Here is a 27,138-nt window from a genome sequence, read left to right on the forward strand (position 1 = left end):
TCTGTTTAATTCAACTAGTTTGTGTTTATTACTAAAAAAATTACAAAACAAAAAATACAAAAATATCCCAATTGCACACCATAAGGCAATTGGTACGCTGTTTGTATCTTGCATTCAAAAGCAGAGTAACCACCTAGTAAGTGAGATTGGAAAACCTTTATGGATTCAAAGGTAGAGTACTTCACTGAATAGGTACGCGTGAAAACTTTTGGTTTTCATTCCTTTTGCATCATTCATATACATAAAACAAAAAAGAAGATTAACTCCTGTGAGTGAAAACCTTTTTTGCTTCGCTTTTAATTAATCGTTTTGTATCCTAGAATTTTGATTTAAACGTTATATAAAGAAAGTCAACCATTCATAGAGCGTAGCTAGTATTGGGTAGTATAATTAGGATACACTTTCCGGTTATATCCATCACGATTGATCGAATCCCTACACAGTAGAGTCTAACTAGTTTTTTTTGTGATCTACGTTTCCATTATTTCATTGTGTTTTTGTTCCATAACATATCTACATGACTAATTCTTTTTGGTTGCTTAGCATATAAATAGGAACACTCCATTTTTCTTCTCTGTGTTTGTTTCGAGCGTGTATAGAATTAGATTCCTTTAGGATTTTTATGTGCCAGAAAGACTAATGTGCAGATCCTGATCTAAAGCGAATCCGATTATGAATACTCAACTTGACATGAGCCAAGGTGAGGGAGAGTTTATTTGCTTTCATTAACCTTTTCTTGCAGGTGTTTCATTATGTCTCAAGAGAATAGTACCCTTGTTCTCCAAAGAGCTCTCAATTTATAGATCAGGAGGGAAGACCACAAACAATAGGATAACACATTCCACACTCATTTCCTTATCAACGATAAAGTGTGTAGTATGATCATCGATGTAGGAAGTTACGCAAATGTAGCGAGCACCCTACTTGTGAAAAGATTGGGATTAACGTGCACAACCCATCCCAACCCCTACTGATTGCAGTGGCTAAGTGAAAGTGGTGAGGTAAAGATAACCAAATAAGTCATGGTACCTTTCTCCATTGGTAAGTACAAGGATGAGGTATGTTGTGATGTAGTACATATGCAAGCCAACCATGTAATTCTAGGTAGACCTTAGCAGTTTGATAGGCATGTCCAACACCATGGCCGCATAAACCATATTCACTGTAGAAGGATGGCCTTACCCTTGTTCTTATGCTTTTGTCACCTCCTGAGGTATATGAGGACCAACTAAAAATTAAAAGGAATTATGAGGAATACTTAGAAAAAGAAAAGGAAAATGAAAAAAAGAAGGCCCAACAAAAAGAAAAAGAAAATATGAAAGAGGGAAAAAAAAGAGTCTCTATGTAAGGGAGAGAGAGGTGAGGCGAGCAATGTGTGCGAAAAGGAGCTTGATTGTACCATGGTACAGAGAGGCTTATTTGAATTTATCTGACCTTAACCAATCTTTGCCTAGTGGCATTTTCTGTCTTTTGCAAGAATTTGGAGATGTCTTTCTGAATGAAATCACGAATGGCCTTCAACCTATCCGAGGGATCGAGCATCAAATTGATTTTTTCCCTGGAGCTACTACCTCTAATCGACCTACCTATAGGAGTAACCCTGAATAAACTAAGGAGCTCCAATGGTAGGTGGAAGAGTTGTTGGAAAAGGGACATGCTAGGGAAAGCCTAAGCCCTTGTATTGTTCCTATTTTACTAGTACCCAAGGAGGATTATTCTTGGTGGATGTGTGTTGACTGTAGAGTTGTCAATAAGATTATAGTAAAATATAGGCACCCTATCCCAAATTAGATGACATGCTAGATGAGCTTAGTGGAGCCACCATCTTCACCAAAATATATCTTAAAAGTGGGTATCACCAAATCAAAATGAACCCCGGAGACGAATGAAAAATAGCCTTCAAGACCAAATACAGCTTGTACCAGTGCATAGTAATGCCCTTTGGCCTTTTCAGTGCCCTTAGCATCTTCACAAGACTTATGAACCATGTCCTATGTCCATTTCTTGGGAAATTTATAGTGGTGCATTTTGATGATATCGATCTATAGCAAAAATTTAGATGATCACCTTGAGCATATCTGCTATGTCCTCGAGGTTATTAGAAAGGAACAGTTGAATTCCAATTTCAAGAAGTGCATCTTTTTTAGTAACAAAATGATCTCTTTAGGTTTTTGTGGTGAGTGCTCAAGACATTGAGGTCCATGAGGAAAAAGTTAAAGCCATTAGGGAGTGGCCTACACTTAACAAATGTAAGTGAAGTCAAAAACTTCCATGAATTAGCCAGCTTTTACCACAGGTTTGTAAAATATTTCAGCTCCATTGTGGCACCTTTAAATGAGTTGGTAAAAGAGGTTGTCAAATTCACATGGACTGAAAAATAAGAGACTATTTTTACTATGCTAAAGGACAAGTTGTATTCTACTCCTATTCTAGTTTTACCTGATTTTAAAAAAAAATTTAAATTTGAATGTGATGCTTCAAGAGTAGGCATAAGAATAGTATTGGTGCAAGAAGGGCACCTAGTAGCCTATTTCAGTGAAAAGCTTAGCGGTGCACCCTTAAACTACTCAACCTATGAGAAGAGTTGTACGCCTTGGTAAGGTCCTTAGATGTATGGCAACACTACCTTCTTCCAAAGGAGTTTAAGATTCACACTGATCACAAGTCCCTTAAGTACCTAAAAGGCCAAGTTAAACTCAACTGTAGACACGGTAAGTGGGTAAAGTTTATAGAGTCATTCCCCTATGTGATTTAGTATAAACAGGGAAAGGATAACATTATCATAGATGCATTATCTCGAAGGTACGCATTAATATCCACCTTAAATTATAAATTCTTAGGCTTTGAACATATCAAAGAGTATATGCCAACGATAAAGACTTTTCCATTATTTATCATACATGTGAACACTATGCATTTTAAAAATACCATAGGAGCAATAGGTTCCTTCTTAAGGAGGGAAGACTGTGTATACCCAACTGCTCAGTCAAAGTGTTGTTACTGAATGAAGCACATAGTAGGGGACTCATGGGACACTTTAGGGTAGCTAAAACCCTAGACATCTTGATCAAATACTTCTACTTACCTAATATAAAAAGAGAGGTCGAATGCATCTGTAGCCAATGCATTGCATGTAGACAAACAAAATCTAGAGTATAATCCTCATGGTTTTTATACATCTTTAAATGTATCTATGGCACCTTGGTAGATATTTCTATAGATTTCGTGTTAGGATTACCCAGGACTAGGAAGGGTATTGACAACATATTTGTTGTAGTGGACTGATTTAGTAAAATAGCCCATTTCATTGCTTGTCATAAGACCGATGATGCGACTAGCATCCTAAAACCTATTCTTTAAAAATGTTGTGAGACTTCATAGCATACCTAAAACGATAGTAAGTGATAGGGATGTCAAGTTCCTTAATCACTTCTGGCGAGTACCATGGGGTAAGGTAGGTAAAACACCCCAAAAACCTTCATGCTTAATTGTTGTAAAACCTTTATTTATTCAGGCCCTATGGCCATTAACTCTTCAATTTGTGTTTTTGATTTTCGCATGAAAATGGGTTCGAAATTTAGAATTTTTATTTTTTCACAATTATTATTTATTTATTTTATTTATTTTTACTAATTTTAAAAATTTGAAGAAAAATGGAGAAGGAAAATGACGGAGAAATCCCGCGGAAAGGCCGCATGAAATTTTTCCACACCCGTGCATGCATGCAGCTAGCCGAACGTGCGGCTATGCGCACAGTCTGCACGTGCATCACATCTTACATAGACGATGGGCGACTCTGTGCGCCTGTGTTTGCGCTTGTGCATGCTGCCCCTGCGGCAGTGGGCGCCGCACTATGAGGGGCGCATGTTGTCGTTCGACCGGTGTGCTGCCATCATTTGAGATGAGTGCTTTGTCTCTCAGCTGATGTGCCTCCAAATTTTGTACCACCAAAGGCATGAATCATGCTTGTAGATGTGACCGTTTGGCGTGCAGCTCAACGCGCACGGATCCCGTGCACAGGCCTGTTGCAATAAACTTGTTCTAGGAATCACGTTAAACGCAAACTTAATTTCTCTATCAGGAGGTAGACTTGGAAGATCCTCTAGGAACACATATGAAAATTCTTTCACTATAGGTATCTGTTGTGATGCGATATGCACTGAGGAGAAACCTTAACCAGTGGCAAGCAAGAAGCTAGCCAGTATTGATGAACTACTAGGAAGTGAAAGAAAACAATTGCAAGGTAACAATACTCTAGGCTACTCTTTCCCAGATCAAGTATCAAACAACAAGGTCGAATCCACCAAACAGAGATCCCAGCCTAGGAAAAAAATGACACTAGAATATGCTAGAAACCCAAAGGGTAATGGGCCTCACAGTTAAGGAATGACTTGCCTTGAAAATCCTGATCCAAGAAGAAAGCCCAAATATGGTCTAGATATGGTGCCTGTGGGGTATAAATGTGTCACAATTCACATATAGGATACTTGGTCCCCATCTCCACTGGTGTTCCAAGGTCTTGGGATAAACCAATCGAAGTGACCTTGTACCCCGTAGGAAAACTGGAGGCATGCAAATTCCTCGACACATGGACATGGAGGTCCACATGCGAACGAGGTTACCCCTTTGTGTGTCGTACGTGCAACCCAACCCGTGTGCCCGCTCAAACCACGTGTACATCAATGCCCACGCACGTGGTTCGTTGGGCCCCCATGCCGAACCAGCCACGTGCACACAGGAAAATGGGCTAAATGTGCTCGTCCTGTGCGGACAGGCGAGGAACCGGCTTAGTCGGCCTTGAACACTGCGATGGCTTTGTCATTAGGAATGTTGAAAGTAACTACCTTCCATGACAGTCTACACTAGTATGATATGTGGCTAACAAATTCATACATAAATGACACCAAAATTATGACTGTTCAATAAAATAAATTTATCTCTAGTTCTCTATTAGCCATTTCTATGATGTCGTTCCAATATACACTATCAGAAATCACTTCAGTATTTGCTAGTGTAAATACTACCATAATGCAGTTTAATTGTGATAGCTGAACATATTACTATAATGCAAACTGATAGGACACAAAGGAGTCTGCGAACCAGGATCTATCAAAATTTTTGCTAACTACTTATAAATTAAAATCATGCCCTGGATTACAGATTGAGTTGCCTCTGCATCTTTTTAAGTAATGGCGTAAACCCTTCCTTGTGCTCTGGTCCTATCTTGTTATTGTTGCTAAGGACAATCTCAAATCATGTGCTATGTACTGCCATATTTAAAAGAACTATTAATCAATTTATAGCATGGCTTATTCTTGTGGTTCTTTCAATAGTGTGGATAAATCTACTAGGGTATTAGAAATGGTACTGGAGCTCTAGATGCCATTGGTCTAGATGCAACATATATTATCCTCAGCCTCTTGCCTGGTTGCCTAAGCTCTTGTGATCTTCCCTTGTTATTATTAGCCATTATTGTCATTGTTGTTTCAACCACCGGCCTTATTGTTTCTTCTGTAAGCTAGGCATGATCTAGTGTTTCATGATAAGTACTCAATTGAAATATAGAGTTCATATTCAAGATTTTTTTTTACTTAAACCCCATTGGAACTTCTTCATTTCTACTTTCTTCTTCTGTTACTAGTGTGGGGCAAACCTAGAAAGCTCTATAAACTTCACCAAAAATTCTCCAACACTCATACTACCCTACTTCAACTTAATGAATTCTACTTCTCTCTACTCTCTAATATATTGAGGGAAGTATTCCTCATAGAATGCTCTCAAAAATCCTTCTTAGGTTATTGGAGCTCTCAACATCTCTTTCTTCATGTGTCATTAGTGCTCGGTGCCAAATGGACCTTTTGCCAAATGGAACTTTTTTCTATGAGGTGTTCCGATGATCTTGAACAACTTCTCAATCTATATTATCCAATATTAAACTACAATTGTATAAGGGCTTCCTTGAAATGATGGCAGTCTAAGTCTCTTGAAACACTCCAATATTCTTTCATTGATCTCTACCACTGTCTCAGCCTAGTTGTGTATGAAATCTTACTACCTTATGGGAAGTGGTGACCAATACAAAAAAATAATGAGTGCAATATATATATATATGTATCACGGAAGCGATTCATCCCTTACAAAAAACTTTAGCAGTATAATTTACATTTATCAGGCAAAGAAGTTTCCTAACAAAATAGTTATAGAGTGAAGCGCCCATTTGCACTCAACAAATTACAAATCCGTTAACGAATTCAAATAGGCATCAAGGGCAAATCGAGGGGAAAGTCATCTTCCTTGACATCATCTGAGGGAAAATAGATTGGGATGAGTTCATAAAACCTGGCAAGGGATATAACATTATAATCATACCCATAATGTTTCAAAGGTTAATTAAGGCATATTGGTGAAAATACATTTACTTTTTTTTAAAAAAAAATAACATACCTAAATTATCAAGACTGCTTCAAATTTCATAGTAAAATCATTGATGCATCTTTCTTGAAAATCATTTTACCGATCCATCCTCAAGTACACAACCAATCATTTACAGAAGCTCAAGTAAATAAACAACCTAACTAACAGACAAGTTAAACAATGCTAACAATGACTCAATTGGGTTTTAATGGTTCAGATCTTCACGCAAAGCCGTTTAATCCTATATCAACAGAAGGCAGAGGTGACCCCAACTACTCTTGTGAATGGAAATAATCAATTCAATTAAGAAGACATAAAATATAAAAATTCTATGACCATGGCATTATGTGGCATCGGGCACGGCTGCGATGGCCTCCCCTCTCTAGGCGGTCCATTGTGCATTCATGTCCATGATAATTTCTCCATAGTGATCGGCTTACTGTTAGCACTATGGTGAGACATGGTGACATTCTTGCAAAGACAAATGTTAGTGAAAACAATTAAACTTTCCCTCACTTTTGCTCTTGTTTATCTCACAATGTCTCAAACTATAGTTTTTTCTATTGAGTTGAATGTTCGGAATTGGATTCGCTTATATCAAGATCTACATGTTAGTCTTTCTGACACACAAAGAATCCTAAAGGAATCTAATTTATACAGAAGCTCAAAAACAAGCTCACAGAAGAAGGAACAGTGTGATTTTTATTTATATACTAAGCAACTAGGGATGATTAGTTGCTCATATATGTAATGAAACAAAAGCATAATGAAATTAATGGAAATGAAGATCACAAAAAAAAAATATAGACTCTACAATGTAGGGATCTTATCAATCCTGATGCATATAACCATAAGGTATATCCTAATTATACTACCCAATGTTAGCTACGCTCTACGAGTGATCAAGTTTCCTTATACAACGTTAATTCAAAACTCTAGGATGCAAAACAGAAATTAAACGTGAAATAGAAAAGGTTTCCACTCTCAATGAGTGAGTTAATCTTCCTTTTTTCTTTATGCAACTGAATGAAAACTAAACATTTTCACGTGCACCTATAGGTGAGGTACTCTTCCTTTGACTCATCAAAGGTTTTCCAATCACACTACTAAGTGGTTTGTGACATCTTACTACCCTGTGGGTAACAATGTCCATTATAGAGTAAAAAAAAGTGCAATGAATTTAAAATCTCATGCGTTGCATTCATCCCTCACAAAAATTAAAAGTATATTTCTGAGCCATCAGAATTAACTACTTAATATTTACAAGATTATCTAAGCTAACTCTTGCAAAATACAAAATAATTGCTTCTTAGAGTACAATCCTCTCATTGCATTCATCATCTAAGGATCAACAAAAGTATCCAAGTAGCATCATGGGGCATATCAACAGGTAGATCTTCTTCCTTTAAATCATTTGGGGGAGATGGATTGGGGTGAGTTACATGAAACTCAGTAGGTAAAATAGTATTAAATCCATAGCATTAATGTTTTAAAAGTTCATTAGTGCAACCGGTGAAATACGATTTATCATTTCAAACATTTGTTTACATAATAGAGATTGTTGAAAATTTCATAACACAATTTCAGTTTATTTTAGAAAACTGCTAAAAATATCATAGTAATAGTCAACTTTAGTTTTATTTAAATAACAACTTTAGTCTATCCGTAATAGTATAATCAGACACAAAGAAAACGAAGTTATTCTAGGGCAAATCATAATTCAATCAGTAACCTTATAGCTAGATAATTTTGACCATCCCAATTATTTTGACTCAATTAGGTTTCCTTTATTTAGAGACTTCATGCGAAGCTGTCTAAACCTATATCAATAGAGGGCATGAGGGATTCGCGACTACCACTATGAATAGAAAACAATTAGGTTCACGATATGGTAATTCAGTAAGATTCTATGATGACGGTATTACTTTGCCATTGTGACCCCTACGATCAATCACAATCCACTCTCATCAGAAGGAAGGCCAATACGATTCTCATTCGCAGGGAGTGGTTTCGCTAGAATCAGTGAGCAAAAAATTAACGGTAACCCCTCTGTGATAATTGTTAAATGAATTTAGGAATTTTTGTGTTGATTTAAGTTTTCATTCACACAAGAGTTAATTCCTGAGGCTATTCCTAAATTCGCTCACAATTTATCATGTAAGTCTTATTGTACAATCCATTGGACCCACCAAACATTTCTTAATTTCCTCTTGGCCCATTAGTCTTACGTATACAGAACTAGACCAAACAGGGTCCATTACACCAGCCCTCGACCCATTAAGGCCCATAAAACACAACTGGGACCACATCGGGGGTTTATTGTTAAATTCTACGCTCTATAAAGCTCATTAACTTCTTTTTGGTCTCCTTTAAGCCCATCAAGAAACCTAGCCCACTAGGACCCATGTCCAATCCAAGGGCCACGAGGGAAGACCCTCTCTGCATTCACCAACTAGGCGAGACAAAGGCTATATAGCCCTCTAGGCACAAGGTGTACTTAGCAAGGCTGCACAGCATAAGTAGTCAGCACATTGCAGTGCACTTAGTGCAGGCTGTCTAGACACTTAGGTGTGTCAGGACAGGCTCCCATGTGGAAATGAACATTTTTCTTTATGTGGTGCAACATGTCCACAAGTGCTCGTGTAGCATAACATGCCAGCTCATAGGTTCCCCCTCGCGGGACACAGGGTACCATTGCATGCACTCCCTCGACGTGTGGTGCCTGCCAATGTGACAAGCTTGTGCGCGCACCTTCCGTGTTAGGGGGGTAGTCTCGCCACTTTAGGCATCTGAAATTAACACTGCACATGTATGCCTATGTCAGTCGCAACTCTCTCAGTGCACATGTATAATTGGTAGAGTTTGTTTATGCATGCAAAGCTCAATGTGTACACATAGCAAGCAAGGGGGCTCTACCCCGACACTTGGGCGTAGTTAAGCAGTATCTCGCGCATGCTACTTGTATGGCACGACTATGTGTGGCAGTCCTTTTATCATGCTTCTTTTCTTTGACTTCAATACGCTTTCATCCCGAGATCCATTCCATTTAATTCCTAAAAATTTTACCGTCAACATGTACATAATTTCAAACATTCGAAATAAAACAAACAATTCAAATCATCTTGATTGTAGGCATGCATCATCGAAGTAAAAGCAATCTTGCATGCAATATTAAGCGTCTTAAACTTTCCACGACTTTTCTAAAAATATCATGAAAGGTATTAAAGAAATACTCCATTCCTTAAATCATACGTGATGTCTCTTATTTTTAAATAGAAGTAAAAAGGATCCCTTAGGCAGAGGAGGAAGCTGTTGTAGAGGAAAAAAATTATCTTCCAAAGGTCAGAAGCTATTCTTGTTTGGTTTGTGAGAGAAGAACTACTATTAATGAGGTGATGTTTGATAAAAAAAACTGGAAAAGAGAAAGTAAAGGAGGAAAAAGGTAGGTGGAGCAGCAACAAGTGGCAGAGGTTGTAGTAGCAGCAACATGCAGCCCTTCTTCCTAGAAATTCACTCAATTTCTTCATTGAATTTCTCTCAACTCTCTTGAGTTTTCTCTTTTGAAGAACATAAGAGAATAGAGGAAGGGAAGAAGCTTCAAATAGACGAGATTGGAGTAATGTGATCTGTTGGATCACATGCAAAGGAAAATGATTGTTGATTGACTTTGTGGCCGACCAAAATAGGTTTGACATGACTGTGGTGCTCCACGTGGCAGAGAGGAGCTATGGGGGATGTCATGGTTTACAGATGGTGCAATTTGCTGGGAAGTGTTGCTCGACCAAAATATGTTCGTTTTCGCGGGTTCGCACTGGCCCCGTAGCGTGGGCAGGGATAAAACTCACATTCTTCCTTGCAGGTTTTGCTTGCGTGTTGTGCTTGTGGTATAGTCTCATGTAGAACTTGCTCACATGTGGGGGGAAATTTCCTATGCATGTTATGCCCATTTTTCTATGAGGCCTGGGCTTGTGGGTAGGGAAGCTTCATTCCGTGCAAGTTGTGAGGCATGACTGGGGATTTCTATTCACGAGTTATTTTGGAAATCCTTTTTTTTCTCTTTTTTTGAATGATTCATACATTCAATTCATTAATAAAATTATAAAACTATTAAAATAAAATAAACAGAAATGCTTGGAGGTTTTTAAGATAATAGCATGAGGGTTATCACATCCTCCCCTCCTTATAAAAATTTGGTCCTCTTAATTTGAAATTTAAAATAATTCGGGATACTTGTCCCACCTCTCATATTTAAGTTCCCATATAGCAATGTTAGGTGAGTGACATTACAAGACAACTTTTCCATAGGGATTTTATTAGATATGAAGACTTTTTCTTATCGATTGATAATCTCAACGGGATACTCCAAGTAGGTCATATCTGATCACACTGGGAGTCGTTGGTACATGATGATATGGGAAGGGTCATAATGATACTTCTGGAGCATTGAGACATGAAAGACATCATGAAAACCAGTGAACTCAAGCAATAAATTAAGAGGGTAAGCTACGGGACCAATAAAATTCAGTACTTCAAAAGGTCCCATAAAACGAGGACTTAGTTTACCTCTTTTTCCAAACCTCACATTTTCTTTGGCTAGAAAGATCTTGAGGAAGACATAGTCACCCACTGGAAATTCTAGATCCTTCATTCAATTATTGGTGTAGCTCTTTTGTCAACTGCGAGTTGTAATGAGATTCTTACAGATGACGAAAATTTTGTCCACTGTATCCTCATAAGGTTTAGTCCAAAGGGATGTCTTTTCCCAACTTCATTCCAACATATTAGGGATCGATAAGGCCTTCCATATAGGGCCTCATAGGGGGCCATCCCAATATTGTTGTAAGTGAATTTTGCCAGTGGTAGATGCTTGTCCCAACTACCACCAACCCCGCAGAAATTATTGATTGGATCGACAAAGTCTTACGCAACAAAAGGATCCCCATGGTGAAGGTGCAATGGCAGCACCATACTCCGAAAGAGGCAACGTGGGAGTTGGAGAGTGGGATGAGAGAGAACTTCCCAGACCTATTCGAAACAAATTTGGGGGACCAAATTTTCTAAGGTGGGGGGGATGTAACACCCTGCTCACCATCGCGCTAAATTTGTATATGGAAATCGCTATTTATTCAGGCCTTAAGGCCACCCGAACTCATTTAAATTTATCTCATAGTTTTATATTGTATTTCTTGATTCAAATTCGTGATTTTAATTTTATACTGATTTCGTTATTTTATTTTTATTTAATTTTATTCATTATTGTTATTATTATTTTGTTATATTTTTATTAAAATAATTTTTAGGAGAAAAACAGGAAAAAAATGTGTGAAATCCTGCAGGAAAATACTCGCGGGAAAGATCTGCCCATGTGGGCATTGCGCGCTGTGCGCGCGCAGGATGTGCACACTGTGCACACATCGCGTCCATGTGAGACGCGGGGCCAGTCTACGCATGCATCCCATACATCGCACATGGACAGGGCCAGGCATCGTGTGCCTTGTGCCTGCGCCGTCCACGTAGTAGGCCTGCATGGATAGACCTACGTGTTGTAGGCCCTGCGCGCAGCAGGATAGGCTAGCACCCGCAAGCTAGGCCGGCTTAGAGAGGTGCACTGCTGCCTCGGGCAGTGTGTTGCCAGTCCTTAGGCACCGTGCGTCGCCTTGGGCAGTGTGCCACAAATACCTTGGGTGGAGAGCCACCACCAGTTAGAGGATTTTTTTCTCTAGTTTTTGTGTTGCTGTTGCATCACGTCAAATCACACATCTTTCACTCAACATTCTCTCTCTTCACCAGATTTTGCCATTTGGCACAAATCTAATGGTATCTATTTTTTATAAATAGGGACCTTTTTCTTCAATTTTCCTTATCACTTCCATTTCATTTTTCCATCCTCCAAGAGCTTAAAAAGAGAGGGAGTGATCTAGAGAGAAGAAGAGGAGAAAAAGAAGAAAAGTGTAGGAAAAATTCAAGGTTTTGGTAAGGAATTTAGTATTTTCTTAAACATCTTAAAGAGCATTTTTAGAAACCAAAATTATAAAATTTGATCTTTATGTTTTGCATGATTTATGTTTAGTAGTTCCAATGAAGTGATTTTTTCTTGATTAAGCATGCTATGGGATTTTATAGGCACATGATGATTTGCATGTAATTTAAATAACATGATTCTTGTGATAATTTTCTAAAATATAAAAAAGGGAATGAGCCTGAAATGGTCTGAAAAATAAATGTATCTATATTGACATGTATAATGCATCTAGTGTCTTGTTAGGCTTTTTATCTCTGAGGAGTTTCTGTTTCTCCCTCCCCCATCTAGCCTAAAAAGACATGAGATGACCGCTTCCTGTGGATGATGGCATAACCTCTAACGAGAGCGGTGATGCAAATATCTGTTAGGGGTCCCCTTTGGCTAAGTACTGTCGCGGTTATAGAATATCTGATAGGACCACTGTGGTTGGTATGACCATGGTCATAGATCGTAACATAATTTGGCAAGCCAAAAATATGCTGTGAGCAAATTATCGTTATATATCTAATCTGGTCATCCCATATGGGTAGTTAAAAATCCGTATATGCCCTCAGTAGATGGAAGCCAAAACGACTTCGTGAAACATGACACGAAAATTTGAGCATTGCATGATTTATTTAATTTTTTCTATTGTTACGTATAATATGATTTGATTGTTGTGACTATGATATGATGGATCTGATGTTTTCTTTAATAAATAATTTTTTTTTATAAACTAAGAAAGGATCCTGACGTGACCCGATGGTAAGTGTCGATAACTTAATTATTCACTTTTCAAATCTTATGACGTTATTTAAATACTGTTTTACTAAGTATATGAAACTCACTCCTTTCTATGCCACCCAGATGAGGAAGATAGTGAGAAACCGATCGCTGACCTAAGTCTATGAGGATCTCGTGGATCCATAAACCTTGAGTACATGAACTGTCCTACACTCTGATGAGTCCATTTTGTATTTTTGATATTTTGTATTTTGTTGTCACTTCTGGCCTCAATTATATATGTGTAATTGGAACTCATATATTTTGGTAAGGGATTTATAATAATTTACTTTGCTGCATACAATTTTTATTATACACTCATAATCTATTTCTATATCTAGCACCCTTATGCCTTAATTAGCATTTGTGATGTTACATTCATGATTATGTTGGTCCTCAGCAGGATGAGGATGGTTGTTATTGTGAGCACAATTTTGGCCAACTACAGTAATCAAACCCTGAATGGCCCTGAATAACTAGGTGAATTCTGCCCTAGTTGGGGCACCATAGGCCTCAGGTATTTCAACGAATGATCTCTCTTGAGTCATGATTGCCTACAAAAGAGAGATAAAGAGTTAGTAAAATGTATTTGTCAAGAGTTCCTAGGCTACTATCTTTCTTAGGAAGTTTTTTTTGAACTTGCTGACCCTAAATCATAAGCCTCACCATAAGGGATGTCTTAGGGATCTTACTCTGATATCACCTGTGACATCCTACTACCAGAGGGTAACAATGTCTAATATAGAGTTAAAAAAGTGCAATGAATTTAAAATCTCATGTAGAAGTTATATTCATCCCTCACAAAAATTACATGGGTATTTCTGAGACACCAGAATTATCTACTTAATATTTACAAAATATTCTATGCTAACTCCTAGAAAATACAAAATAATTGCCTCTCAAAGTACAATGCTCTCATTACATTCATCATCTAAGGATCAATAAAAGTATTCAAGCAAGCATTGTGAGGTAGATTGAGGGGTAGATCTTCTTCATCTACATCATTTTGGGGAGATGGATTGGGGTGAGTTACATGAAACTCAATAAGTAAAACATTATTAAATCCATATCGGTAATGTTTTAAAAGTTCATTAATGCAACCAGTGAAATACGATTTATCATTTCAAACATTTTTTAACACAATAGAGACTATTGTAAATTTCATAATACAATTTCAGTTTATTTTAGAAAACTGCTGAAAATTTCATAGTAATATTCAACTTTAGTTTTATTTAAGATAGAAACTCCGATCTATCCATAACAATGTAATTAGACAAAGAACACAAAGTCATTATAGGGGAAATGATAATTCAATCAGTAATACTAGCTAGTAGTTTTAACCATCCTAATCATTTTGACTCAATTAGGTTTCCTCTATTTACAGACCTTCACGCGAAGCCATCTAGACCTACATCAATGGAGGGCAGAAGGGATTCCCGACTACCACTGTGAATGGAAAATAGTTTAGTTCACGATATGATAATTCAGTAAGATTCTATAATCACGATATTATTTTTCCATTGTGACCCTTACAGTCAATCGCGATCCACTCTCATTAGAGGGAAGGTCAATATGATACTCCTTCATAGGGAGTGGGTCACCAATAATTAGTGAACATAAACTTAACGGTAACCCCTTCATGAATTAGGTCAAACGAATTTAAGACTTTTTGTGTTGATTTAAGTTCTCATTCACACAACAGTTGGTTCCTAAGGCTATTCTAAAATTTGTTCACAATTTATCATATAAGTCTTACTGCACGGCTCATTGGGCGCACCAAACATGTCTCAATTTCCTCTTGGCCCATTAGCCTAATAAATAGAAATAGACCCAACAGGGTCCATTACCTTCGTCCCCAGCCCATTAGGGCCCATAAAACCCAACTAAGACCCTATCGGGATCCATTGTCAAATTTCAAGCTCCATGAAGCCCATTAACTAACTCACCAATAGAGGCCAATTAACTTCTTTTTGTGTTCCTTGAAGCCCATCAAGCAAACCCAGCCCACTAGGGCCAATGTCCAATCCAAGGCACATGATGGAAGACCCTCTCTACACTCACCAACTGAGCGAGACAGAGACCAGACACACAACACTCTTGACACAAGGATGTGCATCGTAAGGCCATACAACACAGGCAGGTTGGGCATTGTAGCACGCCCAAGGCAGGCTGTCTAGACACTTAGGCATGTCAGGACAAGCCCCCATACATAGATGCAGATTTTTCTTTCCCCGGTATGACATGTTCACGCGCATTAACTCTCCCCGCATGGCATAGAATGATATCATGCCCACTCCCTCAGTGCACGACACTTAACAAAGTGACACGCTTGTACATGTGCCTTATGTGTCGGGGGGTAATCTCAGCACATCGAGCGTGCTAAATCAGCTCTACACATGTATACAGGTGTCAATCGTGGCTCTTTTGGTGCGCATGCGCGCCTGACAGAGTATGCATGTACATGCATAATAGCTCATTTTGCACACACAGTGTGCTAGGGAGCTCTATCTCAGTCTTAGGTGTGCCTAGGTAGTGTCCTACACTTGCTGCCTACACAGCATGGCCGTGCATAGCAATCTTTTTGTCATACTTCATTTCTTTCATTTCAATACCCTTTCATATTTTACCGTCACCATGTATATAATTTCAAACATTCAAAATCAAACAAACAACTCAAATCATCTCGAATGCGGGTTTGCATCATTGAAACAAAAATCGTCTAAAAATTTCATTAAAATTATTAAAGAAATACTTCATTCCTTTCTTAAATCAAAAGTGATGTCTCCTGTCTTTAAATGGAAGGAAAACGGTCCCTTAGGCAGAGCAAAAAGCTGTTGTAGAGGCAAAAAGTTTCTTCCAAAGGGCTGAAGCTGTTCTTGTTTGGTTTATGAGAGAAGAGCTACTGTTAGTGAGGTGATGTTCAGTAAGAAAATCAAGAAAAAAGAAATAAAAAAGTTAAGAAACGACTTTAACTTTCGAAGGAAAAAAGCTGGCGAAGCATCAGCAAGCAACAAAGGTTGTAGCAGCAGCAACACGCAGCCCTTCTTGTTGAAAATTCACTCAGTTTCCTCACTAAATTTCTCTCGACTCTCTCGGGTTTTCTCTTTTAAAGAATAGAAGAGAATGGAGGAAGGGAGAATATTTAAATAGGTGAGATTAGAGCAATGTGATCTACTAGATCACATGCAAAGGAAAATGGTCATTGATCAACTATATGGCTAACCAAAATAGGTTCGACACGACTGTGGTGCTCCATGTGGTAGAGAGGAGTTGTAGGGGATGTGATGGTTTGCAGATGGCGCAGTTTGCTAGTTAGTGTCACTCAGGCATAATCTATCTATGTCTGCGGGTTCACATTGGGCTTGCAGTACATGCGGAGAAAACACTCTTGTGCGCCCTTGCGTGTTTTGCCCGTAACTCAGTTTCATGCGGAATTTGCCCGTATGTTGGGGAAATTTCCTACACATGTCATGCCCATGTGTCTGCGAGACCTGTGCTTGTGGGTGGGGAAGGTTCATCATGTGCAAGCCACGAGCAATGTCCAGGGGATTTCTATCTACGAGTTATTTTGGAAATCCTTTTTTTCTTTGTCTCTTTTTTTAATGATTCATGTATTCGATTCATTAATAAAATTAAAAAAATAATAAAATAAAACTACTAAAACAAAATAAATAGAAATGCTTCGAGGTTTTTAAGATAACAACATGAGGGTTGTCACACAATTACCTTCTTTTGAATGCAATAATGCAAACAGCATGTCGACTGCCTTATGGTGTGCATTTGGGATATTTTTGGATTTTGTATTTTTTTTTACTTACGGATAGAAATATGAACTACTTGAATTAAACGGTTATGAATTCAAGTGGGATGCAAAATGAATTAACAATTCAAATAAATTTGAATGTTAATTAATTAACAAGAATGTTAAAGCAATTAAAATAAATATGTTTGCTAGGAGCCTAAGCTCTGATACCACTTGACGCGAGAGGGTATGGAAAGAATTATTTTAACTCTTGAAACCTCAACCCAATGCATACAATTTTACAAACTTAACCACCTAATTAACCCCTCCCTCTACTTGAATCTACAACCAAGAAGTATGAAAAAATGATGGAAATAAAGATGTCACGGACTTACTCGATAAGTCGATCCCAACTCCTTAGGCTCGAAGAACTTGAGGAAGAAAAACTGGCACAAAACTAATTTAAAGAAAAGCTCAAAGCTTCAAATTTGTTAATTCTCAAAGTTGTTATTACAAAGCTTGAACTTAAGCCTTTACATAGGCTTTTATTTTCTATTTCTACTTGCAATATGATTTAAGATTCCTATCCAAATTAGAGGATTTAATTTAACTAGAATACAATTACTTAAATAATAAAATAACATAATCTTATCCTAAACTTAATCCAAATACATAAAATAATTATAATAAATATTAAAATAATATTTTCTTCTTATCCAAATCTTTAAGGATCTTTATCTTCTTTGAACTTCAATTTTGAATAGAAATCTTCCTCCAATTTTGCATATGAATCACATGAGATAATTGTAAAAGCTTAGTAAGCCTTGTAGTCTTAGGAAAAGTGAGAAAGGGAAGTCCAAGAGGACTTAGGAAATGCCAGTCGTGTGGGTGGGCTATTAAGTGCAAGTCAGGCTGCGGGCCTCTCGGGCAGGCTATGTGGGCCGCGCAGGCCTGTTGCATAGGCCTAGGTCGCGTGCGTGGGTTGCTAGGCAAGTGACCAGCCTCCTACGCACATGAGTGTTGTTGTACACATGCTATGCAAGTCCTACGCACATGTTAGCGCACGTTGTGTGTGCGAGAGTTTGTCCATGCACGCTTGCGAGCTGCATATACGGCTAGCTCCTTGCACGCTTGTGTACACGTTGTGGGACGTCCAAGTGTTGCTACACACACTACCTATGTGTGAGACTGTGGGGGCTAGGTGCTCACACGTGCAAGGGCCACGTTTCGCACCTGTGAAGGCCTGTACATATGTAGGCCACAAGTATCCATACTAACACCACACTTTAGGCTTTTTCTTAGGCTGGGATTTATGGCCTGAGTCTTTTCTTAGCAGGAAGGCCCAATAATTTCCAGTTTTCACATCATTTCAGATTTTGTCTTTTTTTAGACTGAGATCCAGGTGTAATTAATCTAGATTTGTTGTATTGGGCTTGCACTTGGGTGGTTTCAGCTTGTTCACTATCTGTTCGAGAACACTTACAAACATGTCCAGGAAGCTCATTACCATTTAGCCTTTTTCGTCCTTCAGTGATCTCATAAACTTCCTATTTATTACTGGTCTTTTCCTCAATTATTATCACATCACAGAGATTGTCTGCAAGAAATCTCACCAAGTCCACATCACAAAGGAAAACAATTCTGAGCATGTTTCATTACCTAAATGGAATTATGGTGAACAAAAAAGTAAAGTCATCCATAGATACTTTTCTAAATGAGATCGTCAACAAAGCAACCCCAAAATAAAGTAAGAAAGTGGGCTAAGGCCTTTGGAGAAACTCATGGGCTTGGAGGCTCATCTAAGAAGAGATAGACCAAGCCTTAGTCCAAGACAAGTGAGAACTATGACATCCTAGATACCTGGTGAGGTAAAAGGGAGTTTGATAATAGAAAAAGATATGAGTTCAAGAAATAAAAATATATGCAGCAAAAAATAGAATCCCTTACAACAAAAAAAAGGTTTAATGTTTACAACTAAGGCCAAGAAGTTGGTTGCCAAAATTTAAATACAAAAAAGTTATAAGAGCCACTTCTATCATTACAACTGGTCCTATTAGAGCGTAGACAAAATATAGCACTTGTAATCATCCTAGGCATCCATGAAGGGGATCTAAACAAGCTTCAAGGGACAACTCAGTCAGCGCATCATCACTTCCATCATCTGGGGGGCATAGATTGAATTGAGTTCCATATAACTCAGTAAGAGAAATAGTATTTAAACTACACTACTAAGGTTTACAAAAGTGATTGTTTTTAAAATTAAAATGTCCTTATTAAATAAATGACTAACCTCAGTAGTTCTCGCATAATGATTTTATTTTCAAATATTTAGTAAAACCTTTATCTTTCTTGAAAACAACATTTGAACATTGTGTAACTTACTGAACAGTAAAGGCAGAGAGAAAAGATAATCAAATCATAACAATACATTAAAATTGAAGCTAGTTGAACCAACAACGAGCTTTTGTAAATCATGATAAAATAGAAGAACCATCATACAAAATCACCATAAAGTATCAACAACATCCTAGTTATGTTTTGAATCATCAAGTGTCTATAATTCACATAGCATGCTTGAAAACAAGAACAATTCGATTATTTGAACTATAAAAGTAAAGGCATACAAGCAGTCAAAATCACAATCATCACGTTTAATAATTTTATTTTATCTAAAAATATCCCTTAAGACATCAAAAGTAATACTAAATTCTTTACTAAAACCTTGATGTTTTCTCCTTCACCATTCCTCTTTTCTTTTCCTCCTTCTCTCACTAGATTACTCTCTCTCTCTTTTTCTCTCTCTAAGTCTATAAAAAGAGAAGAATGGGAATGTGGGGATGGGAAAACCTATTTATAGAATTTTAGAACCGTTGGATTCACACCAAGTGGCAAAACCCAGTGAAGAGAGAGGAGAAAAAGATGCTCAACACAAAAAAATGAGGGAGGAAGGCATAGTGCCTGAGCCAGTAGTGTCTCGGCACTGTGCTGCAGGCTAACATGCAGACGCACAAGTCTCCTGTCGTGCGTGCAGGCCAATTGCGCGGACACCCCAGGTGCGCAGGCCCTATCCATGCAGGCTTGTCGCGCGAACGTTGCGCGCATAATTTGCAGCAGTTGTACGCGCACGAGGTGACGCGCGGACGGCCCGCCTGCGAGCGATAAAACCCGCACATGATCTGTCCTCATGCTGTGCGTGTGGAAGGGATGTGTGCGCTTTGCACACATCTCGTGCGTGCGTGAGCTCATATGGGATGTGCGCGCTATGCGCATGTCCTGCGTCTACTGTGCGCGGCATCCTGCCGAGTGGCTCTTCTTCCATGTGGGATTTCTTCTTGTTTTGCCATTTTTTTTATTTTTTCCAAATTTTCTAAAATTAAATTAAATAAAAGAAAAATAATTAAAAATTAACCAGATTCATGAATTATGATAAATAATACGCAAAATAATTTAAATAAGTTTAATGCGATCAAAAGTCCGAACAAATAGGGTTTTCCAAATTACTTAAGCACAACGATGGGCGGGGTGTTACAGAAACAATACCTCGAGGTATGGCTAGGTATAGATAAGATAGATTTAGGTACACTTCCTTATACTGCAATACTACGAGGCTTTTTCTCTCATAAACTGCTTGCCTTATCTGTTGTCCCCTCATGTAAAGACTCACTTTTCCTTTCTCTTTCTCTCGAGTCTTTACTAGGCTAGGTTTACTCCTTTCTGGGTACCCCTGACTTTTTCTCTCCCTTTCTCTCTCCAAGTTTCCTCGAAGGCCCTTTTGACCTTCACTTGATCCTTGTGCACCTCTTGGGGTGAGAAAGGTGTAAGGATATGAGTGAGGTCGGACTTCCACCAACAATAGCAGCTGGCTTAACAATAGTGTTGGACTCATCTATCAAATTGCCAAGGCTGGCCAGCTATCACATGGTTGGCTTGCATAGGAACAACATCATAACATACCTCATCCTTATACTTACTGATGGAGAAGGGTACCATGACCTGCTGGGTTACATTTTATTTATAAGAACAATTTGTGGCTTGCCAAACTATAAAATGATCTATAACCACGGCTGTGCCAACCACAGTGGTCCTATATGTTAACTATGGTCACAATCGTACTTCACTAACGGTGACTCCTACAATCATATCGCATCACCACTCTCATTATAGGGTATGCTGTCATCCACAAGACCGGTCCCCTCATGTTTTTTCATACCAAATGGGGGAGAAACCCTTCACATATAAAATTAAAACATTGAATTTAAGATATTATTGGAATTTTCAAAAAAAAAAAAAAGATAATTCAAATTTACTAATTTTAAATCAATGACATAATTAATTCATACTTAAAATATTAAAATCATGCCAATTTTTTAATATGTTAAGCACTTACCTTGCTCTTGCTAATTTCAAAAATTCTTTAAACTCTTCCCATAAACTCGATAGCGTAACGCCTACTTTGGTACTAATTTTATTCCTATTTTGGGTAGAACCCCGAGATATTTTATGTCTATATTTATTCTCAAATAATACTCTAACTATACTTTAATTGATGTTATAAAAATTAATTCATTTCATGGCCATTATTTCTTCTTCATAGTTTTTTTTCTTTTACTTTATTTATTGGCCCTTACTTCTCTCTTCTAATGTATATATAACCTTAATTTATATATATTGCAATATTAGTTTGATCGATAATAATGGATTTGATATATAATAATTTTATAGTATAAAATTTATTTATTTGTTATATATTTATTCAAAAATATTCTTCTTTCCATCATTTTCTTTTCTTCTATGTACGCTAATGTCTTCCATAATTTCATACTTAAATTCTATTTATTTTGAGCTTGGGAAGTGTTAGAAGCTTAAAAGGTCACTTTATCCCTCTATTGGGGGGGGGGGGGGTGTGGGGTTTAGGATTTCCCTCTAATCCTAATTTTTTTTTTCTCGCCTTATTTTCATTATGATTCTTTTTCTCATTCTTGTGGAAAGTTTTCAAACATATTATAATGTAATATAAGGTTTATAAACCTAATTCGAAGTTCGGAGTGACTTAGTTTCACTTTAGGGGAGTAAAATCCCTCATCTAGGGGATTTTTCTCTCTAAACCTAATTTCTCATTTGTTTTCCTTTTCTTGTTTTCTATTTTCTATTGTTATAACACATTTCTATTTAAATATGCATATGTTCACATCACACATAAAATAGAGAACTAAAAAAATTAGAATATTTTATTTCTCTCCCCTTAAAATAAATTTGGTCCTACAAATTTGAAATTACCAAGGATTTAAATTTAGAAATAGATGAGGATACTTATCTTTCATCTCCTCTTCCAACTCCTAAGTAGCTTCTTCAGTAGATTGGTGTTGCCATAGCACCTTCATTAGTGGAATCACCTTGCACTGTAGTACATTTTCCTTACGACAAAAAACTGCACAGGGACCTTAATATATGACAAATTATCTTACAAAGGAAGGGCTTCATGCGAGAGTACATGCATAGGATTTAGTTGATACTTCCTCAACATAGACACATAAAAGACATTGTGAATACTGGCTAGTTCTGGCGGTAGGGCCAATCTGTAGACGACAGCTCCAACCTTTTCTAATATATCAAAAGGTTTGAAAAATCACTTAACTTGCCTCTCTTTCTGAACCTCATTATCCCTTTTATTGGATATATTTTAAGAAAACATGATTGTCTACCTCGAAGAATCTCTTATCTAGTTATCTACATAGATTTTTTGTCTTCTTTGGGTCATTAATAGATGTTTCCTAATCACCTTGATTTTCTTTGTAGCTTTTTCTACAAAATCTAGTCTAAGTATCTTTTTTTCCCAACTTTTTTCTAGTAGATTGGTGATCAATATAGTCTTTTATACAGAGCTTCATAAGGTGCCATATGAATGCTTTACCGGTAACTATTGTTATAAACAAATTCGATTGAAGGAAAATGACGTGATAATAACTTAAGAAAAGACCAGTAATAAACAGGAGGTTTATGATACCACTAAAGGATGGAAAAGGCTAAATGGATTATTTAGATTTTGGAATCAGATTTGGATTCTTGTCACTGTTAGGACAGATGTTCTCAAGGCTGTTCATGCCTCTAAACTCTCAATCCATCCTGGGAGTACCAAGATGTACTTAAGACCTGAAGCGCCAATACTGGTGGCCAGGAATGAAGAAGGATATTGTCAACTACGTCTCCCGATGCCTTACTTGCAAGAGGATTAAGGCAAAACACCAGAATTGGTAGTTTGTTACAGGGCCTTTCGATTCTGGAATGGAAGTGGAAACATTTAAGCATGGATTTTGTCATCGGGCTACCCAAGACTTGTTCTAATTGTAATGTTATTAGGGTCATCGTTGACAGAGTGATCAAAACTGCCCATTTCTTGCCCATTATGACCACTGACTCCACCAGCAAATTAGCCACCTTTATGTCGATTAAAATTTTCAACTCTATGGTATTCCCTCATCCATGTTGTTCGATCGAGATCCTCGATTCATCTCCCACTTTTGGGACAGCTTTCAAGAAGCTCTTCGGTCTGGATTGTACTTCAACACCGTTTATCATTCCCAAATTGATGATCAGTCAGAACGTACTATCCAGACATTGGAAGATATGTTGCGTGCTTGCGTCTTTAACTTTGGCAATAACTAGTATGAGTATATTTCCCTGTGTGAATTTGCTTAAAATAACAGTTATCGTTCCAATATCGGCATGGCTTCGTATGAAGCTCTATATTATAAGCCCTACTAATCTCCCACTTGTTGGAGTAAAGTTTGAAACCAACATCATTTGGGACCAAATTGTTTCTAAGAGACTATTGAGAAGGTCACGTTCATCCGTAAAAACTTGGCTACCGCCCAAGGTCAGGATAAAAGTTACGCTGATAATTGTAGGAGACCCCTTGAATTCGTCATTGGAGACCAAGTCCTCCTTAGGGTAGGGAACCCAAAAGCGTCAGCCAAGAGTTGTTTAGGGGATAAATTATGACGTTGCCACCTCAATTCCTCAAGCTTATCCTTTTTACCCTCTTTTCCCTTTCCTTCATCCTTAAGTACTTCTAGAGTCTTTCATCCTTATCTAGACTTTATATATCGCCCTATCCTCTTTCTAGGAGCTTCCATACCAAATTGGGGCTTCCATTTAAGCTATTTTAGGCCGCCTTAAGCCCACCTAAACCCATAAAAAACTGCACTCCATGCACATGCCTTCACTTTAAACAACCATAACTCCCTTGATTCTTATAAGTTTTCAACCTATTTTACCTTCACTTGCTCTTAGTGATTTTTATAACTTACTGAACAAATTTTTCCCAAATTGACCACATTTGGCATATCTAAGGTTTACTTAAGTCCCAAAAGGTCTAAACCGCATATAAAGTTAGCCCCATGCTCATACCGTTACTTCAAAACTCCATAACTTGTTCAATTTTTAATCTTTTTGGGCTGACTTATGCTTCACGTGTTCCTCAAATAGGTGTTATCACATAGTTTTGGTTTAGGCTTCATCCAGATCCATTTGACCCACTTATGGCCCAATAATCCCAAAAGATCAAATTTGTCCTTCATGTGCATGCCTCTTGGGTTCGGCCTCATTTCTCCCAAATTTTATTCTATGGACATTTTTGTTCCATACACATCGTCTTCAATGTCTTGGCTAGTTCTCAACAAAATTTGAGCCTTAAATGTATTTTGGTCTTGGAACATAAATCAAGCTAAAAGAGTCAAATTAGAGCTTTATTGGGAACTATTTCACTAAGGTTTTAGTTCCTTGCCTTTTCTCTCAATGTTTCTTCTACACAGGTCTTTCTTTCAGAATTGTTTATTAGCAAGTGTTAATCAACGAGCGTTTTTTAGTTAGTATAGGATTAAGGAAAGATTGACTGTTAGGAGCATCTCCAACAATTAGAACTGGTTTATTAAAAGTTGGTAGGAATTATCTTTGATCAATGATCAATCCTGCAAATTGAAACTGATATTACTTCTTTATCTGGAACTCTCTCATAACTAATTTTCACTACATTATTTTGCTGAATTATATTAAACGTCCCTTTACTTGACAAAATTACATAGATACCTCGGTATGCCAAATTTCTAACGAAACTATGCACCAATAAAAAGAAGTTGAGCTATAATGAAAAGGTAAGTGTGGGGGAGAATGTCTCGACCATATTTCAGAGAAAACTACCCCAAGTGCAAGGACCAAGATATGTTTGCTATCTCTTGCAAGATAGGTACCTTAGGTATAAAAAAGATTGTGTGATTTAGGAGCCTCAATAAATGTAATGCAACTATCCATTTATTCCAAGCTGAATATTGGTCTATTGAAGGGAACCGGTGTCATCATTTAACTAGTAGATAGGTCAGTTGTCTACCTTGAGGGAGTTTTAGAGGACATACTAGTCCAAGTGGACAATCTTATTTTCCTTGCTGTCTTTTATGTATTAGACATGGAAGATGGAAAATCCTCTAACTCTTCTAATCTTTTGCTAGGTAGGCCTTTTCTTAGTACGACTAAGATGAGGATAGATGTGTAAGACGATACACTCTTGATGGAGTTTGATGGAGAAATTGTAAAATTTAATGTTTATGATGATATAAAGTATCCTAGTGATGTGTCTTGTGTGTATGGTGTTGATATTGTAGATACTCTAAGTAAAAAATACTTTGATTTAAGCTATGATGATAAGTTGAACATTATACTCTATAATGATATGAATGTGAAAAGCTTTGGAACTTTGGAAAAAGATTTTGTTGTTGAAAGGAATGTGCAGTAAATAATGTTTGTATTAGAAACACTTAAACCACAAAGAGGTAATGTATCTAATATCAATCTCCCTATTTCTCACATGAAGCTTCAACATTATATTTTAAAGGCACCGAAGTTGGAACTAAAACCATTGCCCGAACATCTGAAGTATGCATTCTTAGGAGAAGGAGAAACCCTTCCAGTAATAATTTCCAACAAGTTGAGCAGGACAGAAGAGGATACTATGTTAACTAGAGTGCCCCAGAGCATAAAGACGTAATTAGACGGACCATAGCTGATATAAAAGGGATATCACCATCCATGTGCATGCACATGATACTACTGGAGGAAAAAAGCAACTCGAGCAAACGGGCATAGAGACGACTAACCCACCCATGATGGAGGTTCTAAAGAAAGAAATATTGAAACTTCTTAATGTTGGACTCATCTACCCAATTTCAGACAGTAAATGGCCAAATCCGATGTAGGTGGTTCCAAAGAAAACATGAGTAACAATGGTGGAAAATCACGATGGTGAGTTACTATCCACTAGAGTATAGAATGGTTGGAGAGTTTATATAGACTATAAAAAACTGAATGCAACAACCAGAAAAGATCACTTCCCCCTTCCTTTCATTGTTCAGATGTCGGAACATTTAGCCAATTGAACACACTACTGTTGTCTTGATGGTTATTCATGTTTTAACCCAATCCCTTTCCCACTCGAAGATTAAGAAAATACAACTTTCACCTGGCCCTTTGCCACTTTTGACTATAGGAGGATGCCATTTGGCCTCTGCAGCACCCCAACAACATCTAGAGGTGCATGGTCAATATTTTTTTTTAATTTTGCAGAGAGTATAATAGAGGTATTCATGGATGATTTCACGATCCAAAGTAATTCCTTTAATGAATGCCTCATCAACCTCAAAAAAGTACTTTAGTAATGCCTTAAGTCTAACCTCGTTTTGAACTATGAAAAGTGCCATTTTATGGTAGATTAGGGATTAATCTTAGGACATGCGGTGTCTTCAAAAAGGATAGAGGTAGACAAGGCAAAAATTAATGTAATTAAATCCTTGCTTTATCCTGCGAGTGTACAAGAAGTGCAATATTTTCTTGGACACGTAGGGTTCTATTTCATTAAAGATTTCTCTAAGATTAACAAACCTCTATGCTGGTTGCTATAAAAAGGAAGTGGTGTTCAAATTTGATGCATCATGCAAGGAGACATTTGAAATACTTAAGGAGAAGCTAGTGTTAGCACCAATCATGCAGTTGCCAAACTAGGAGCTGCCGTGAGATTATGTGTGATCTCAGCAACTAAGCAGTGGGAATAGTCCTTGGGCAAAGGATAGGCAGGGAACCTCATGTGATCTACTACACCTCAAGAACTCTTGACAGCACTTAGATCAATTACTCGACCACATAAAAAGAGCTT

The 27,138-nt window shown here is 37.5% G+C and overlaps 1 protein-coding gene across 3 annotated transcripts in view; it reads right to left on the bottom strand.

Annotated features, from left to right (window-relative positions):
• The window catches only part of LOC148268840 (uncharacterized), a 104,946-nt gene that overhangs the window by 20,409 nt on the left and 57,399 nt on the right, over nt 1-27,138 (bottom strand). Inside the window, exon 2 of one of the 3 annotated variants that reach the window (XR_015817099.1) lies at nt 17,751-19,101. The exons of the other annotated variants lie outside the window; for them this stretch is intronic. The gene's annotated coding sequence lies outside the window, so the exon portion shown is untranslated. Of the gene's footprint in view, nt 1-17,750; nt 19,102-27,138 lie in introns of those variants that run through there. 3 annotated transcript variants of the gene reach the window in all.

The sequence above is a fragment of the Carica papaya genome, chromosome 2 (assembly GCF_054855325.1).
Source record: "Carica papaya isolate Zhongbai chromosome 2, ASM5485532v1, whole genome shotgun sequence".
In the NCBI taxonomy this organism is placed as follows: Eukaryota; Viridiplantae; Streptophyta; class Magnoliopsida; order Brassicales; family Caricaceae; genus Carica; species Carica papaya.